Here is a 15,034-nt window from a genome sequence, read left to right on the forward strand (position 1 = left end):
GGTTGTAACGGGTGGCTATTTGAGTCACTGTTGCCTTTCTATCAGCTCGAACCAGTCTGGCCATTCTCCTCTGACCTCTGGCATCAACAACGCATTTCCGCCCACAGAACTGCCGCTCACTGGATGTTTTTTCTTTTTCTTACCATTCTCTGTAAACCCTAGAGATGGTTATGCGTGAAAATCCCAGTAGATCAGCAGTTTCTGAAATACTCAGACCAGCCCTTCTGGCACCAACAACCATGCCACGTTCAAAGGCACTCAAATCACCTTTCTTCCCCATACTGATGCTCGGTTTGAACTGCAGGAGATTGTCTTGACCATGTCTACATGCCTAAATGCACTGAGTTGCCGCCATGTGATTGGCTGATTAGAAATTAAGTGTTAACGAGCAGTTGGACAGGTGTACCTAATAAAGTGGCCAGTGAGTGTATATATATATATATATATATATATATATATATATATATATATACTAGAGGGAGGACCCGGCTTCGCACGGGTATATTACATTTTATGTTTGTGTAGTGGCCCCATAAGAATTGTCCAATTTTGCACTGGTGTATTTTGTATGTGGTTTCTGTGCATGTCCATAAGCATCATGTGATTATGTGTATCTCATTTTGGATGTCAGTGAAAAACCTGTGATCAGTTGTTATGGATACCTGGAGTAAAGCTGTATCTATTCCTTCCCCGTGTAGTACTGTGTTTAGATGCAAGTGTCTAATTCTTGTTGGTGTGGTACTTTGTGCAGATGCACATATCTAATCCTCCCCATGTGATATTGTGTGAAGAGGCGCGTATCTAATCCTCCAGTAAGTGAAACTGTGTGCAGACGCGCGTATCTAATGACTCTGGCATGTGGTACTGTGTGCAGATGCGCATATCTAATCCTCCCCCATGTGGAACTGTGTGCTGAGACGCGTATCTAATTCTCTGGCATGTGGTACTGTATGCAGAGGCCTGTATCTAATCCTCCCCTGTGTGGTATTGTGTGAAGAGGCGTGTATCTAATCCTCCCCCGTGTGATACTGTGTGCTGAGACGCGTATCTAATTCTCTGGCTTGTGGTACTGTGTGAAGAGGCATGTATCTAATCCTCCAAAGTGTGATACTGTGTGCACACACGTATCTAATCCTTCCCTGTGTGGTACTGTGTGAAGAGTCGCGTATCTAATCCTACTGCATGTGGTACTGTGTGCAGACGCATGTATCTAATTCTATGGTGTGTACAACTGTGTGCAGACGCGCGTATCTAATCCTCTGGAGTGTGGAACTGTGTGTAGACGTGTGTATCTAATCCTACGGCATGTGGTACTCTGTGCAGATGTGTGTATCTAATCCTATGGCGTGTACAACTGTGTGCAGACGCGCATATCTAATCCTCTGGAGTGTGGAACTGTGTGTAGACGCGCGTATCTAATTCTACGGCATGTGGTACTGTGTGTAGACGTGTGTATCTAATCCTACGGCATGCGGTACTCTGTGCAGATGTGTGTATCTAATCCTATGGCGTGTACAACTGTGTGCAGACGCGCGTATCTAATCCTCCCCCATGTGGTAATGTGTGTAGACGCGCGTATCTAATCCTACGGCATGTGGTACTGTGTGCAGACGCGTGTATCTAATCCTATGGCGTGTACAACTGTGTGAAGACACATGTATCTAATCCTCCCCTGTGTGGTATTATGTGAAGAGGTGCGTATCTAATCCTACAGTGTGTGGAACTGTGTGTAGAAGCATGTATCCAATCCCCCGGCATGTGGTACTGTGTGCAGACGTGCGTATATAATCCTATGGCATGTGGTACTGTGTGTAGATGAGCGTATCTAATCCTCCCCCGTGTGATACTGTGTGCTGAGACGCGTATCTAATTCTCTGGCTTGTGGTACTGTGTGCAGAGGCATGTATCTAATCCTCCAAAGTGTGGTACTGTGTGCACACACACATATCTAATCCTCCCCTGTGTGGTATTGTGTGAAGAGGTGCGTATCTAATCCTTTGGCGTGTGGAACTGTGTGTAGACGCGCGTATCTAATCCTACTGCATGTGGTACTGTGTGAAGACGCGTGTATCTAATCCTATGGCGTGTACAACTGTGTGAAGACACGTGTATATAATCCTCCCCTGTGTGGTATTGTGTGAAGAGGTGCGTATCTAATCCTACAGTGTGTGGAACTGTGTGTAGACGCATGTATCCAATCCCCCAGCATGTGGTACTGTGTGCAGACGCGCGTATATAATCCTATGGCATGTGGTACTGTGTGTAGACGCGCGTATCTAATCCTCCCCCATGTGGTACTGTGTGGTGAGACGCGTATCTAATTCTCTGGCTTGTGGTACTGTGTGCAGAGGCATGTATCTCATCTTCCAAAGTGTGGTACTGTGTGCACACACACGTATCTAATCTTTCCCTGTGTGGTATTGTGTGAAGAGGCGCGTATCTAATCCTTCGGCGTGTGGAACTGTGTGTAGACGCACGTATCTAATCCTACTGCATGTGGTACTGTGTGAAGACGCGTGTATCTAATCCTATGACGTGTACAACTGTGTGCAGACGCGCGTATCTAATCCTCTGGAGTGTGGAACTGTGTGAAGACGCGTGTATCTAATCCTATGGCGTGTACAAATGTGTGCAGAAGCGCGTATCTAATCCTCTGGAGTGTGGAACTGTGTGTAGACGCCTGTATCTAATCCTTCGGTATGTGGAACCGTGTGCAGACGCGTGTATCAAATCCTTCAGTGTGTGGAACTGTGTGCAGAAGTGCATATTTAATTCTCTGGTTTGTGGGACCGTGTGCAGATCCGTGTATCTAATCCTCTGGTGTGTGATACTGTGTGCTGATCTGTGTATCTAATCCTCTGATGCGTGTATCTCAGTTTGGATATCAGTGTTGTATTGTGCATGTGGAGTGACCGTGTGTATTGCAGTTGGAATATGAGTGAAAGTCTTGCAGGTTTGTATTGGCTAAGGGGGGGCACTGTGTTTGAAATGCTGTATCTCAGCAACGGTACGTCCGAGCGAGTTGGAGTCTCGCCTTAAACCTTCCCGCATATCTGAAGTATCTCTGTACCAAATTTGGTGAAGATCGGTCCAGTCGTTTGGTTCGCATTAGAGCACAGACAGACAGACAGACAGACAGACAGACAGACAGAAATTCATTTTTATAATATAGGGACATATATATATATATATATATATATATATATATATATATATATACAGTATATATATATATATGGTCCCCACATTCAGTGATGCTTAAAGGGATTCTACCATTAAAAGCTTTTTTTTTGTGGATAAGACATCAGAATAGCCTTTAGAAAGGCTATTCGTCTCTTATCTTTAGACGTGGTCTCCGCTGTGCCGTTCCTTAGAAATACCGGTCTGCAGTCTGCTCTGCTCAAGGCTCAACGCCTAGAAGTTACGAGCCTGCGCCGGAAGAAGACATTGAAGATGACACTGCGGACGAAGAAGGAGGCGGTGCTGGAGATAATTCTCTGGCGGAGACGCTCTCATCGCTGTTTGAGCGCTGGGGCCCACCCCATCGCTGCGAGAGAACTCATTTGCATACCGCTAAAAACCGGTATTTCTAAGGAACGGCGCAGCGGAGACCACGCCTAAGGTAAGAGACGAATAGCCTTTCTAAAGGCTATTCCGACATCTTATCCACAAAGAAAAAGGTTTTAATGGTAGAAATCCTTTAAAGAGTTAGGGCTAGTTCACACGTGAACTGCCCGCGCGGGTTTTGACACAGAGAGAGACGCGGCGAGCCGCGTCTCTCTCTTGTCAAAACCCGCCCGCCGCAACCATCGCTGTCGCGGCTTAACCCTCTGCTGTCGGCTCAAATGAATGAGCCGACATAGGAGGGAGCTGCGGGGGGCGGAAGCCGCGCGACTGAGACAGCGCGGCTTCCGCCTGAAGAAAGGACATGTCCTTTCTTTTCTCCGCTAGCAGCAGCTCGCCGCTAGCGGAGAACAGAAGCCCGGCGGTCTCCATAGACCACCATTATAAGGGGAGGTTTTGGACGCGAAATCCGCTGTCAAAAACCTCCCCTTATACTCACGTGTGAACTAGCCCTTAGGGGTCAGCTGTATTCATTACTTAGTACTCTGCTCTATGCTTCCTCTGAAGTCCTATGGGTGACATCCATATTTTACAAGAACAATCAATGTGTCCATCAGCATACCTCCCAACTTTTGAAGAACTGAAAGAGGGACAAAGTGTGCGGCGCGCGTCGTGTTGACTCCGCCCATTCTCATTCATTTTTCATGTGCCCCCACAGAGTATAATATAATGACTGTAGGAGGCTACAGTCACCTGTAAATTATATGTCCCCCAATCTATGACCCCAGAATCATGTCCCCCATCTCTGCCCCAGATTCATGTCCCCCCATCTCTGCCCCCAGATTCATGTCCCCCCCCATCTCTGCCCCCAGATTCATGTCCCCCCATCTCTGCACAGTTTCATGCCGTTCCCCTCCCCCCCCCTTCATCTGACTGCCGGGTTTCCGCCCCCTGTTCAGTTTCTTGGGGCAGATGACGGAAACCCTCAGGATTGCCAAAAGCGGGCACGGGCACAGGTGTGAATCCGCTGTAAGCAGTACGATTTTTGTTTTGTGGTTTGTTTTTTGCACCAAAACCAGGATTAAGCAGAAGGCAGAATTATAAGAACTTCCTATATACTTCCTGTCACGGAGCAAAGGTATACGTCTTCCTCCGGATGGTCTTTTGAATCAACAGGGACGCAAGAGGTCGGGAGACAACAGCAATTTATTGTAATCCACAAAGTTAGTAGCCGGCGGCGGTCACATCAACCGTAATAACAATAAGTCCACAGAAGTCACAATCCAATGATAGCTTTGGTTCCTTGGTCCTGTAACTAAATTCTGGCTCTCTGCAGAGCTGTGCACAGGCCGGCTAACACATACTAACTGCTAGCTATATACTATATACTAAACTGTTACACCTATACCTGGGGGTGGGAAGGGCTGAGCCACAGATCCTTCCCCCCTCACCTATGCCAAGGAGAGCAGACTCCCTGTCTACTATGGACAATGCACCATCCAACATCTTCTTGGAGACACTGATCAGATTATCTCCACCCATTGTCCTCACTAGTTAGAGGTATTTGCATACAATGTGCTAACACACTAGACCCGAATCAGCCAACTACACACTGATGTTTACAACAGGTTAGAGAATACATTCCACATGAAATATATATTACACATTGCCTATAGTATAGACTCTAACCATCCCGTGACAACCCCTCCCCCTCTCAAAACATGTGCATGACACAATTGGCCTACACAGGTAAATTGGGGAATGCACATCAGTCTCTATAGCTCATATGTCCTCCTGCCGGGATAACCCATCCGCGTTCTGGTGTTGGTTCCCTCGGCGGTACTGAATGGTAAAGTTGTAGGGTTGAAGGGCTGGCATCTGTCAGAAAATCCGGTGGATCCATGTTGGCTTCTCCCTGAGCTTGGCTTCGGGTCACTGCTCCCACAAAGTGGCACTGTAGATTTCCAACATCGTTGCCTAACAGAACATCGGCCGGCAGCCCGCTCATCACACCAATTGTGCATCGTTTTGGTCCATAACCATAGTCGAGTTCCACGGTAGCTTTAGGAATACGTCTTTGAGTACCCCCTGCCAACTTGATAGAAATGCCAGGACCCTCCTCTAGGGCCTCGGGTCGCACAACTCGGGGGTCCGCTACCGTTAGGAAAGCTCCCGAGTCCCGGAATCCAACAACTGTTCGGCCATCCAGTAGGACCTCCTGCAAGTGCTTCCTCTGAAGGTTTGCGGGATGTGTGGCGGAAGGCTGAATCCCATAGACCCCTGGAGGTGGAACAGATGTGTCATTCATGGAGTCATCTGGAAATGGGGCCAAACTTTCTGTCCTAGGAGTGGTTCCCAGGTAGTGAATAGGCCGGGATGCCACGGTGGCCCGTGCCCCCATGTTAACAGGGCAACTAGCTTGCAAATGTCCAGGCCGCCCGCACCCAAAACATCTGCGCTCTAGCATTCTTCCAGTAGGTCGTTGTCTAGGGACAGGGTTGTTCATAGCTGGAGGCCGATGGGCTGGGGCAGGGGTAGAGGGGGAATTGTAATCCTGAGGCCGGGCACGAAAGGTGGTTGGCTGGCTGAAGGGTGTCTGGCGGACTGTGGTAGTTTTCCGCTCCTCTGCAAACAACCTCTTCCACTGCGGCTTGATGGTCAGGCCCTCATCTGCAAGAGAAGCAGCTTGCTCAACTGTGGCTGGGTTCCGTTCCAGCACCCACTCACGGATCTCAGCGGGGCACTGGGAAAAGAACTGTTCCTTAAGTATGACTTGGAGGATCTTATCGACTGTGACAGCCTCCTCTCCTTCTAGCCAGCGCTTGCATGCTTGCTTCAACTTGTGGGCGAACATGTGGAAGGAGCTTCCCCCATTGTAAGACAAAGAGCGGAACTGAACTCGGTAGGTCTCTGGAGTGACTGCATAATACTTCTGCACCGCTCTTTTAATGGCCTCATAGTCCCGCTGATCACTAGGGTCCATGGCTCTGAGAGCTTCCGCAGCCCCATCCCGTAGGTGCCCCACCAGATACCGGACCCAATCCTTCTCTGGGACTTCCATCAGGCGGCACTGGTGTTCGAAGTCCTGAAAATATCCATCAACATCCCCAGCCGCTTCCTCAAAGGTCTTGAAGTGTTTATGGGAGACATATGGTGGTTCTCTCACTGTTGGGCTGGGGGTCGACGTTTGATTATAATTCCTCATAGTTATCTCAGCCATTCGCATTTCATGCGCCATTCTTTCCTTTTCATGCGCCATTCTCTGTTCCTCCTTCTCCGTTTCCTGAGCCCTCTGTAATGCTCTACTCCTTTGCTCTGCAGTTGCTCCTAGCCCCAGCACTGCCAACTCCTCCTCATACAAAACAACCCATCTGCTCTTTTGGGTCTGTACCTGCCACTCCTGTATCTCTCCAGTCTCCTGGGGGCAGCCCTCCTCATGGTCGCTTTGCAGGGTCATCTCCTCCAGTGCCTCGATCAGTTGATCTTTCGTTCTTCCCTGGTAACTCAGGTTTAGTTCCCGGGCCCTTACTTGTAGACTTGCCATAGTCCAGTTCCTGTATTCTGAGGTTGTGGCTCCATTAATCGCTGGGCTGCTGTAGTCCATCTCGCTGTCCGCTGTTGATCCCACCGCTGCCAACCAGTTGTCACGGAGCAAAGGTATACGTCTTCCTCCGGATGGTCTTTTGAATCAACAGGGACGCAAGAGGTCGGGAGACAACAGCAATTTATTGTAATCCACAAAGTTAGTAGCCGGCGGCGGTCACATCAACCGTAATAACAATAAGTCCACAGAAGTCACAATCCAATGATAGCTTTGGTTCCTTGGTCCTGTAACTAAATTCTGGCTCTCTGCAGAGCTGTGCACAGGCCGGCTAACACATACTAACTGCTAGCTATATACTATATACTAAACTGTTACACCTATACCTGGGGGTGGGAAGGGCTGAGCCACAGATCCTTCCCCCCTCACCTATGCCAAGGAGAGCAGACTCCCTGTCTACTATGGACAATGCACCATCCAACATCTTCTTGGAGACACTGATCAGATTATCTCCACCCATTGTCCTCACTAGTTAGAGGTATTTGCATACAATGTGCTAACACACTAGACCCGAATCAGCCAACTACACACTGATGTTTACAACAGGTTAGAGAATACATTCCACATGAAATATATATTACACATTGCCTATAGTATAGACTCTAACCATCCCGTGACACTTCCTATTGCCTTTGCAGCCATTCTTGGCTTTGGCTCAAAAAACTACAGCAAAATCTGGAACAACAAAAAAGTTATGTTTCCGCAATTTGGAGCCCTAGCCTTCCATTGTTTTATTTTTGTTTTTTTGGGGGGTTTTATGCATTACTAATTTTGCAAATTAAATATCAATTTGGGGGGAAAAAATCAGTTATTTTTGCATTGTCATTTTCTGAAAATTTTTATTTTATTAATAAGCTGATTGCAGGTATATTTTTGTGCTTTTTATTGGGCTATATATTACGTTTTGATCACTTTTTATTCCATATTTTGTGAGGCATGCTGTTTAACTAATGCTTTAATTTTATTGTACAGATGTGAACGAACCCTTAGGGACTAATACCTGTGATTGGAGTTGCTTTATCAATGTTACTCACTCAGCTTCTTAAGGGGGCGTTCACACTACTGTCAGTGTCCGACAGGTAGTGTCCGCTCCTAGTGTCCGTTCAAAATCTCGCACAGACATTAGGAGCGGACACTAGCTGTGTCCGTGACACTTGTCATTCACTTAAATTTCGATCGGGTGCTTTCTTTTGCACTCCGTGCCCTTCCTTCACTGTCCGCATGTAAAGATGTCCGACTTTTCAAGCGGACAGAAAAACCTGACATGTCGGGTTTTTCTGTCCGCTTGAAAAGTCGGACATCTTTACATGCGGACAGTGAAGGAAGGGCACGGAGTGAAAAGAAAGCACCTGATCGCCATTTAAGTGAATGACAAGTGTCACGGACACAGCTAGTGTCCGCTCCTAATGTCTGTGCGAGATTTTGAACGAACACTGGGAGCGGACACTACCTGTCGGACATGGACGGTAGTGTGAACGCCCCCTAAGGGGTGCAATTACCATGACCTATTAGTACATCATAGTGCAAGAAGTTAAATCAATAATGCTGCCTTAAATTAATACAGTCCAGTAACCCAGAGGTTAATAACTCCTTACATAAATACTGTCTCCCATTGCCTCCCTTATATTAACAATACCCCCTAATGAACTATTTGTATTAATAATATTATTATCACCTTATTTTGTTATTGCCTCTTAATATTAGTAAGACCCCACCTGCCTAGAAAAAAATAATAATAATTAGAGATGAGCGAACAGTTCATGTTCGATCGGATATTAGGCTGTTCGGCATGTTCGAATCGAATCGAACACCGCGTGGTAAAGTGCGCCATTACTCGATTCCCCTCCCACCTTCCCTGGCGCCTTTTTTGCTCCAATAACAGCGCAGGGTAGGTGGGACAGGAACTACGACACCGGTGACGTTGAGAAAAGTAGGCAAAACCCATTGGCTGCCGAAAACATGTGACCTCTAATTTAAAAGAACAGCGCCGCCCAGGTTCGCGTCATTCTGAGCTTGCAATTCACCGAGGACGGAGGTTTCCGTCCAGCTAGCTAGGGCTTAGATTCTGGGTAGGCAGGGACAGGCTAGGATAGGAAGGAGAAGACAACCAACAGCTCTTGTAAGAGCTAAATTCCAGGGAGAAGCTTGTCAGTGTAACGTGGCACTGACGGGCTCAATCGCCGCAACCCAGCTTTCCCAGGATCCTGAATGGAATACACTGTCAGTGTATTCCCGTATACCCGATATATACCCCCGATACCCGTTCCAACGGTGTGCCCCCCCACCTTCACCCCAGAAATACCCTGCAAGTCCCCTAGCAATAGAATTGGGGCTATATACACCCACTATTTTTGCTACTGCCATATAGTGCCATTGTCTGACTGGGAATTCAAAGAATATATTGGGGTTACGTGCACCCACAATTTTTACTACTGGTATACAGTGCCAGTTTCTGACTGGGAATTCAAAGAATATATTGGGGTTATAAATACCCTCATTTCTTGCTACTGCCATATAGTGCCAGTTTCTGACTGGTAATTCAAAGAATATATTGGGGTTATAAATACCCTCATTTCTTGCTACTGGTATATAGTGCCATTGTCTGACTGGGAATTCAAAGAATATATTGGGGTTACGTGCACCCACAATTTTTACTACTGGTATACAGTGCCAGTTTCTGACTGGGAATTCAAAGAATATATTGGGGTTACAAATACCCTCATTTCTTGCTACTGCCATATAGTGCCAGTTTCTGACTGGTAATTCAAAGAATATATTGGGGTTACGTGCACCCACAATTTTTACTACTGGTATACAGTGCCATTGTCTGACTGGGAATTCAAAGAATATATTGGGGTTATAAATACCCTCATTTCTTGCTACTGCCATATAGTGCCAGTTTCTGACTGGTAATTCAAAGAATATATTGGGGTTACGTGCACCCACAATTTTTACTACTGGTATACAGTGCCATTGTCTGACTGGGAATTCAAAGAATATATTGGGGTTATAAATACCCTCATTTCTTGCTACTGGTATATAGTGCCATTGTCTGACTGGGAATTCAAAGAATATATTGGGGTTACGTGCACCCACAATTTTTACTACTGGTATACAGTGCCATTGTCTGACTGGGAATTCAAAGAATATATTGGGGTTATAAATACCCTCATTTCTTGCTACTGGTATATAGTGCCATTGTCTGACTGGGAAATCAAAGAATATATTGGGGTTACGTGCACCCACAATTTTTACTACTGGTATACAGTGCCAGTTTCTGACTGGGAATTCAAAGAATATATTGGGGTTACAAATACCCTCATTTCTTGCTACTGCCATATAGTGCCAGTTTCTGACTGGTAATTCAAAGAATATATTGGGGTTACGTGCACCCACAATTTTTACTACTGGTATACAGTGCCATTGTCTGACTGGGAATTCAAAGAATATATTGGGGTTATAAATACCCTCATTTCTTGCTACTGCCATATAGTGCCAGTTTCTGACTGGGAATTCAAAGAATATATTGGGGTTACGTGCACCCACAATTTTTACTACTGGTATACAGTGCCATTGTCTGACTGGGAATTCAAATAATATATTGGGGTTATAAATACCCTCATTTCTTGCTACTGGTATATAGTGCCATTGTCTGACTGGGAATTCAAAGAATATATTGGGGTTACGTGCACCCACAATTTTTACTACTGGTATACAGTGCCAGTTTCTGACTGGGAATTCAAAGAATATATTGGGGTTACAAATACCCTCATTTCTTGCTACTGCCATATAGTGCCAGTTTCTGACTGGTAATTCAAAGAATATATTGGGGTTACGTGCACCCACAATTTTTACTACTGGTATACAGTGCCATTGTCTGACTGGGAATTCAAAGAATATATTGGGGTTATAAATACCCTCATTTCTTGCTACTGGTATATAGTGCCATTGTCTGACTGGGAATTCAAAGAATATATTGGGGTTACGTGCACCCACAATTTTTACTACTGGTATACAGTGCCAGTTTCTGACTGGGAATTCAAAGAATATATTGGGGTTACAAATACCCTCATTTCTTGCTACTGCCATATAGTGCCAGTTTCTGACTGGTAATTCAAAGAATATATTGGGGTTACGTGCACCCACAATTTTTACTACTGGTATACAGTGCCAGTTTCTGACTGGGAATTCAAAGAATATATTGGGGTTACAAATACCCTCATTTCTTGCTACTGCCATATAGTGCCAGTTTCTGACTGGTAATTCAAAGAATATATTGGGGATACGTGCACCCACAATTTTTACTACTGGTATACAGTGCCATTGTCTGACTGGGAATTCAAAGAATATATTGGGGTTATAAATACCCTCATTTCTTGCTACTGCCATATAGTGCCAGTTTCTGACTGGGAATTCAAAGAATATATTGGGGTTATAAATACCCTCATTTCTTGCTACTGGTATATAGTGCCATTGTCTGACTGGGAATTCAAAGAATATATTGGGGTTACGTGCGCCCACAATTTTTACTACTGGTATACAGTGCCAGTTTCTGACTGGGAATTCAAAGAATATATTGGGGTTACGTGCACCCACAATTTTTACTACTGGTATACAGTGCCATTGTCTGACTGGGAATTCAAAGAATATATTGGGGTTATAAATACCCTCATTTCTTGCTACTGCCATATAGTGCCAGTTTCTGACTGGTAATTCAAAGAATATATTGGGGTTACGTGCACCCACAATTTTTACTACTGGTATACAGTGCCATTGTCTGACTGGGAATTCAAAGAATATATTGGGGTTATAAATACCCTCATTTCTTGCTACTGCCATATAGTGCCAGTTTCTGACTGGGAATTCAAAGAATATATTGGGGTTACGTGCACCCACAATTTTTACTACTGGTATACAGTGCCATTGTCTGACTGGGAATTCAAAGAATATATTGGGGTTATAAATACCCTCATTTCTTGCTACTGGTATATAGTGCCATTGTCTGACTGGGAATTCAAAGAATATATTGGGGTTACGTGCACCCACAATTTTTACTACTGGTATACAGTGCCAGTTTCTGACTGGGAATTCAAAGAATATATTGGGGTTACAAATACCCTCATTTCTTGCTACTGCCATATAGTGCCAGTTTCTGACTGGTAATTCAAAGAATATATTGGGGATACGTGCACCCACAATTTTTACTACTGGTATACAGTGCCATTGTCTGACTGGGAATTCAAAGAATATATTGGGGTTATAAATACCCTCATTTCTTGCTACTGCCATATAGTGCCAGTTTCTGACTGGGAATTCAAAGAATATATTGGGGTTATAAATACCCTCATTTCTTGCTACTGGTATATAGTGCCATTGTCTGACTGGGAATTCAAAGAATATATTGGGGTTACGTGCACCCACAATTTTTGCTACTGGTATATAGTGCCAATTTCTAACTGGGAATTCAAAATGCGCAAGGCTCCCGGAAAGGGACGTGGACGAGGCCGTGGGCGAGGTCGGGGGAATGGTTCTGGGGAGCAAGGTAGCAGTGAAGCCACAGGGCGTCCCGTGCCTACTCCTGTGGGGCAGCAAGCATTGCGCCACTCCACAGTGCCAGGGTTGCTTGCCACATTAACTAAACTGCAGGGTACAAACCTTAGTAGGCCCGAGAACCAGGAACAGGTCTTGCAATGGCTGTCAGAGAACGCTTACAGCACATTGTCCAGCAGCCAGTCAGACTCTGCCTCCTCTCCTCCTATTACCCAACAGTCTTGTCCTCCTTCCTCCCAAAATTCCCAAGCTTCACAGAACAATAACCCCAACTGTCCCTGCTCCCCAGAGCTGTTCTCCGCTCCTTTCATTGTCCCTCAACCTGCCTCTCCACGTCACGATTCCACGAACCTAACAGAGGAGCATCTGTGTCCAGATGCTCAAACACTAGAGTCTCCTCCATCTCCGTTCGATTTGGTGGTGGATGACCAGCAACCCACCCTCATCGACGATGATGTGACGCAGTTGCCGTCAGGGCATCCAGTTGACCGGCGCATTGTGCGGGAGGAGGAGATGAGACAGGAGTTGGAAGAGGAAGTGGTGGATGATGAGGACACTGACCCGACCTGGACAGGGGGGATGTCAAGCGGGGAAAGTAGTGTGGATGTTGAGGCAAGTGCAGCACCAAAAAGGGTAGCTAGAGGCAGAGGCAGAGGTCAGCAGCTTAGGCGAAGCCAGGCCACACCCGGAATCTCCCAAGATGTTCCAGTTCGTACCCAGCCCCGAAAAACTCCCACCTCGAGGGCACGTTTCTCGAAGGTGTGGAGTTTTTTCAAGGAATGCGCCGAGGACAGATATAGTGTTGTCTGCACAATTTGCCTCTCGAAATTGATTAGGGGCTCTGAGAAGAGCAACCTGTCCACCACTTCAATGCGCCGTCATTTGGAATCCAAGCACTGGAATCAGTGGCAGGCAGCAACGGCAGGACAAAGGCCGCCTGCCGTTCACGCCACTGCCACTGCCTCTGCCACTGCCTCTGCCACTGCCACTGCTGACTGTGCTGGCGATGCACTCCAGAGGACGAGCCAGGACACCACTTCATCTGCCTCCGCCACTTTGTTGACTTCTCCCTCATCCTCCCCTGTTCCTGTCTTATCTCCTTCTCCTGCACCATCAAAGGCACCATCAGGCGCTTCTTTACAACAACCCACCATCTCTCAGACATTGGAGCGGCGGCAGAAATACACTGCTAACCACCCACACGCGCAAGCCTTGAACGCCAACATCGCTAAACTGCTGGCCCAGGAGATGTTGGCGTTCCGGCTTGTTGAAACTCCCGCCTTCCTGGACCCGATGGCAACTGCGGCACCTCGCTATGCCGTCCCTAGCCGTCACTACTTCTCCCGGTGTGCCGTCCCCGCCTTGCACCAGCACGTGTCACTCAACATCAGGCGGGCCCTTAGTTCCGCGCTTTGCACAAAGGTCCACTTGACCACCGACGCGTGGACAAGTGCATGCGGACAGGGACGCTACATTTCACTGACGGCACACTGGGTGAATGTAGTTGAGGCTGGGACTGCTTCCCAAACTGGCCCGGTGTACCTCGTCTCCCCGCCTAACATTCCTGGCAGGGACATGAGAAGAACACCCCCCTCCTCCTCCTCCTCTACCGCCTCCTCCTCCGCCACCGCCTCCTCCTCCGCTGTTAGATTGACCCCAGCTACGAGTTGGAAACGTTGCAGCACTGGCGTTGGTAGACGTCAGCAGGCTGTGCTGAAGCTGATCAGCTTGGGGGACAGACAGCACACTGCCTCCGAGGTGAGGGATGCCCTCCTCGATGAGACGGCAATATGGTTTGAGCCGCTGCACCTGGGCCCAGGCATGGTCGTTTGTGATAACGGACGGAACCTGGTAGCAGCTCTGGAGCTTGCCGGACTCCAACATGTTCCATGCCTGGCCCACGTCTTCAACCTAGTGGTGCAACGTTTCCTAAAGAGCTACCCCAATGTTCCAGAGCTACTGGTGAAAGTGCGGCGCATGTGCGCCCACTTTCGCAAGTCGACAGTAGCCGCTGCTAGCTTAAAATCTCTCCAGCAACGCCTGCATGTGCCACAACACCGGCTTTTGTGCGACGTCCCCACACGCTGGAACTCAACGTTTCAGATGTTGAATAGAGTGGTTGAGCAGCAGAGACCTTTGATGGAATACCAGCTACAAAACCCTAGGGTGCCACAAAGTCAGCTGCCTCAGTTTCACATCCATGAGTGGCCATGGATGAGAGACCTTTGTGACATCCTACGGGTCTTTGAGGAGTCCACAAGGAGGGTGAGCTCTGAGGATGCGATGGTGAGCCTTACAATCCCGCTCTTGTGTGTTCTG

Source organism: Leptodactylus fuscus, chromosome 3 (genome assembly GCF_031893055.1).
Source record: "Leptodactylus fuscus isolate aLepFus1 chromosome 3, aLepFus1.hap2, whole genome shotgun sequence".
Lineage (NCBI taxonomy): Eukaryota > Metazoa > Chordata > Amphibia > Anura > Leptodactylidae > Leptodactylus > Leptodactylus fuscus.